Source organism: Ochotona princeps, chromosome 17 (genome assembly GCF_030435755.1).
Source record: "Ochotona princeps isolate mOchPri1 chromosome 17, mOchPri1.hap1, whole genome shotgun sequence".
Classification (NCBI taxonomy): domain Eukaryota; kingdom Metazoa; phylum Chordata; class Mammalia; order Lagomorpha; family Ochotonidae; genus Ochotona; species Ochotona princeps.
This window is the reverse complement of record NC_080848.1, coordinates 25,072,898-25,078,245: the sequence shown is the minus strand read 5'-3', so window position 1 is coordinate 25,078,245 and position 5,348 is coordinate 25,072,898.

Genomic DNA, 5,348 nt, shown 5'->3' with positions numbered 1-5,348 from the left:
AAAGTTACTAATTTTGAGAAGTTCTGGTATTTCTATTGCTTGTACTTGTGCCATGAATAAGAAACTCTTGCCAAATTCAATATTACAAAGATTTTCTTCTGTTGTTCATGCAAGTTTTATACATTAAGCTCTTATATTCATATTTTTTTAATCAATAAGGAGTTTGTGTTTATGCATGTGAGGTAGATGCTCAATGTTTTTCATTGATATATCCAGCTGTTCTAGCACTGTTTGCTAAAAACATTTTCTTTCTCTGTCAAACCTTTTATGGCACATCTTATGAAGAAAAAAAAATGATTCTAGCTGAGAGGGGTTTTTTTAAAGACTCTCAATACTACGCCACTGACTTGTATTTCTATCCTCAGGCCAGTACAACGTCTTGGTAACTACAGATCTGTAGTATGCTCTGAAAGCAGCAGCTGTGAATCTTTGTTTTTATTTTCCTGAGATGGTTTTTGAACATGCAAGATTGTGTCATCTGCCAACAGATAAGGTTACTTCTTCCTTTCCAATCTGCATGCTCGTTTCTGTCTGTGACAAAGACTTTCAGGACAAATTTGAGCAGAAGTGTTAAGCATAAGCACCACGTCTGGTTTCTGGTCTTGGAGTGTGATGTCAGCTATGAGCTGTTCACAGATGCTCATCATCTGGTCAAGGTAGTTCATGTCTACTCCTCATTTAGCTGCTTTCATCCTAAAACAGTGTTGTTGTTGCTACACAAAATTACAGCTGATTTTATTCCTTTGTCCTCTCTTCTTTCCCTTTTTTTGATTTCTTTCCAGAGCCTGGTAGGACACCGGGATAGCATCAGGAAAGAGGAAGCCACAGGCTGCTGTAATCCATTCCTGAAGTGCCCTGTGAGCAAGCATCTGCCGCCTTCTCCCTCCTGTCTCTGTGACCTACTGGCGCTCCTGTTGTTCTGGCACAAGATGCACCCCTACCCCTTTGATCTGCCTCACTCGCTTACTGTCGCCCAGTGCTGGGTCCATGGCTTCCTGTCTATTCTTCAGGGTTTTGATCCCTGTTCTACCTCTTTCCAGGTGTCGTGGCTGCTTTGGCAACTAGTAGTGTTTGGAAAGCTGAAGGCTATTTTTCAGGCAGTAGAATTTCCTTTTCACTCCTGTACCCAGCTGGGTTCCACAAATATTTCAGGAATGTTTGTTTATGCTAGGCATTGTTTTTGTTTAATTCTGCCAATATTCAGAATAATCCCTTGAGTTGCTTTTTGTTGGGCCCCATCTTATAGAAAACAGAAGCTCCACATTACTAAATAATTTGGACAAGTCTACATATTTAATAATTGAAAGGACCATACTTTAATCACATGTATGTGATTAAAAGGAAAGATGGTCATTCAACACAAATGCTGAGATAGAACTTGGGGCGCATGTGGATGTGACAAAATAGCCAGGAGGAGCTGGGAAGATAGTCTGCCTCATGTTGATTGCAAGGAACAATGAATCTGGTTTTTGCCAACTTGTCTGACCTCATCTTATAAAGCACATTATTCCCAGGCACCTAAAACATACTGAAAGACATCACACTACTTCTATTTCTATACTTTTCCATGTGCTGCTCCTTCTGCCTCAAACTAGCTCTCCCACACAATTTTTCATTTCTAGATACATGTCCAACTCCACTACTTCAAGAACCAACCTGGAAAGTCTTTCTTGTGGAAAGACTCTTCTCTAGCAAGTATTAGTAACTCAACCCATATTGTTCTTCATCCTATATAGTCTTGTATCACATTGATGTCCTCCCCCTGCCTCTCTAATCTTCAATAAACCATCAGTATCCTCACATACCCAGCTCCTGGGATAGCTTCTGCCCCAGTGTGAGTTCTGAGCCAATATTTCTTGAACAATTAATCGAAATCTTTAGGACAAGCTCCACCCCTCTGGCTGAGAGTTAAAATACTTTACTGCCCAAACACATTAACTGGCACATTTTCTTATTCCTTTCAGTCATTTTTTTATTCTCATTCCATTTAAGAATATCAAATCATTTCTCTGCTCTTTGTAGCACAATACAATGCTCACTATGATGCAAACGTTAAAGATAATTAAGTTTAAGGAAGAAACCAAGACCCTGACAGAAGGAAAGACTTCCCTGGTATACTAGTGGAAGAACCAGTCTTCTTAGGCACTTCTGCCATTTTGGAACCTCCTATTAATGCCAAAGACAATCTTTAGGTTAGGGCACAAGACATTCATTTATCCAGCTATTAAACAAAACAATATCTTGACTTCTGGTATAACTGCCAGCTTAGTGAAAATAAGCCACCTGCAAGAAGAGGACTGTTCAGGGCTGCAGTGGCACCTCTGAGCAAAGGCTTAGCAGAGGCATCTTTAGTTTTCTCCTCCCAGAGAAGGCTATGAGGTCAGAACCAGGATAACAATGCCTAACAGCTCCCAAAAGGCTCTTCATATTAATCCTTGCCAGTTTCCCTCCAAGCACTGGCACAACCTGGGCTGAAGGCACACATGTTATTTTCATTTAAGCATGAATGCTGAACCACTGGGTATTTTTTTTTCCTGGGCTTTCTGTTAACTCTGTCTACAAAAATGTGGTTTTAAGAAATATTACTCCTGGTCATTTATCTAACAGACCATACTGTGATCTGCAAGCTCTACTTTTCTCGCAGCTTTCACATTCTATTAAAATGGAACCTTTTACCAGGAAATTTACTCAGACAGGGGAGTTCATTTGAGGTTGAGACTGTAAAGTGGCCAATTATCTCTCAGTCATTGGTTGCATATGATCTTTACCCCAAGCTTTGGAAATAAAGACAACATTTAGCAAACGTTCTGCTCCAAAGCTAATGTTTTGGAAAGAATAACAGCATGTTGGGAATAAATTACATGGTCTTTAGTGCATTTTAGTGTTATTGCCTGTTAACACAGTGTGATGTGCCAACTCATGAGAGAACTCCAGTTTTCTAAGGAATTGATTTTTGATTTTCTTAGCTTATGGCATTTGTGTTGTATCTTTAAACAGATTGAGAATACAAGAGGCCATGTCTATGGGACCTGAACTAAGGGAAGCGATGAATCATGGGTTGTCATTCATTTTGATACTATCCAGACCATCTACAAATCCTAGGTAGTGAGGTATGCCACATTTCCTCTAGGACTATCCAGTGTCCCACCCAGGGGGCAATATTGGTCTTAAAAGAATAATCTAATATACCTAATACAAGCAACTAATTCGCTCTTACTGAAGACCTACTAGGCACAGGGTGTTCTGCCAGGCTCTGCTAAAAAAAAAAAAAAGTAGGGTTTATAAAAACATCCTTCATTCTGTTTATATGGAATGCTCAGTATAGGTAAATCCATAGAGAAAGAAAGTACATTAGTGGTTTCCTATAGCTAAGAGAAGAGAAAAATTGGAAAACACTGGCTAAAAGCTGTGGGATTTCTTTTGGAGGTAATAAAAATATTCTAAACTGAATATGGTGATAAGAGTGAGTTTCCCTATCCAACATGTGCTGCCATCCACCTTCCGATACAAGGCAAGCACTGGATTTGGGAGGCTGCCAAGTTTCTGGTGTGGGCCTTGAACCTGTGGCCTTGCAGGCAAAGGCAGTGATGCTACCAACTGATTGACACAGCTCTATTTCCTGCGTCAATGACTAAACACTTCCAAAAGTATGTGAGGCATTTCTGCCCATTCCCACCACCTCCTCCCCCAGCCTTGGCACAGCTGCTGGCACTGCCAGAGGTACCTGCCCCTGGGAGTTGCTGTTGAGCCTAGGCCAAGCCTCAGAGGACAGAGCTGTCTGTCTACTGCTAAGTGTACTTTTTTCACCCCCAATTTTCCTGACTTAAACATAACTAGAATAAAATCACTAGAATAAAAACATTCATGGAGAGTTTTGACTTTGGTTTTCTCTCTCATTTGCCTATCTAATGGCTTTTATTCTTCATAAATAAACTTGTACTGTCCCCCAGTTTGAGGTCTACACTCCCTAGACTGAATAAGCATATGCTCATAAGTAGAGAGAAAGCTAGTGAGTAATCAGTGAAAGGTGACAGGAAAGAGGCGATTGGCTTAGTAATCTATACACTGAATTATCTTCTGATAAATATCTTCAGTAATATGTTTTTAAGAAATAAAGAACAGCACAGAAAAATGCTTTCTCTTCTACAATTATACACATATAAAAGTAGATCGTGCACGATCCCAAACTAGCAGAGAACAGAAAACCCAAAGCAGGGTGCAAATATTTTTTGTTAAACTTTTTTTAAACTTCTTATAATATTGTTCTAAGTTATATAAGTAGTGTTTTTAATGAGAAGAAAACTACAATAAATCATGAATACATACAGAACCACCCTGCTCTTTGTAAATTTGGCATGTTAATAATTGGCTATAAAATGAATCCTCAGTCCACCATTCCAGGTGTACTCTAACTCCTTTGGCATCAAGAACTCCTGAACTGAAGTCAACTTTGTTCTCAATCACTCTGGGAACGACCTTCGTCCAGGAATGCGATGTGGCTGCCCGATCTCTTCCCAAGGGAGGAGAGACAACCATTACGGCTGTAGGAGAACATAACATTAAGTCTCTTCCAGAAGGTATCACAGGGAATTCTCAATAACCAAAGGAAGCTTGGCATCTCCTTGGGCAGGCATGTGAACAGGTAGCTGGGCAGCTTAAACCCTGGTGGCAAGGAAGTATGGCAGGCCCAGGTTGACAGGGTTGTGAATTTCCAAAGGCTTGCCTGGGCACCCCAATCTCCTCTCCCCAGTTCACTACCAATATAATGGGATAACAAATACTTATTCAGGTAACTACCCTCAGCACCCCCACTTCCAGGCCAGGTGAGCCTGTATCTGAATAAATGCATCATCCGTATGCGTCTGCAGTGTAGCTGAGTCAGTTGCTTTGGCCGAATAAGTTTCATCAGCAGTATCGGTAGTCTGCTCTACTTTGTGAAGAGCTGGCCTTCTTTCCCCCATGAGAATTTAGGTAGGGGAAGACCCCAGTTACAGATCTGCTGAGCAGGCTATAGTGAAACCAAGCGTGGACTTAAAACATGCCACTATTATTTGTTAGCTTGGACTGGTGACTACACTGCTTGAAGCGTTCTTCTCCTTCTTTGCAACATAGGGAAATCCTGGTATGTCTCTTACAGGTGTTATGAGGAAGAAATGCAGATATTCTTATAAAGAGTTCCTATAGCACATAACACACAGTGAGAATTCAGTAAATATTACCAGTGATTTTATAATTATTATCATTTTTACAACATTCTCCCCCCTCCTTTATCTGGCCCATTTCAAAGCAGAAAAATTGATGTAGAGGCAAGGGCAGGAAACCTGGAATCAGGACTCTTAAAATTTCCT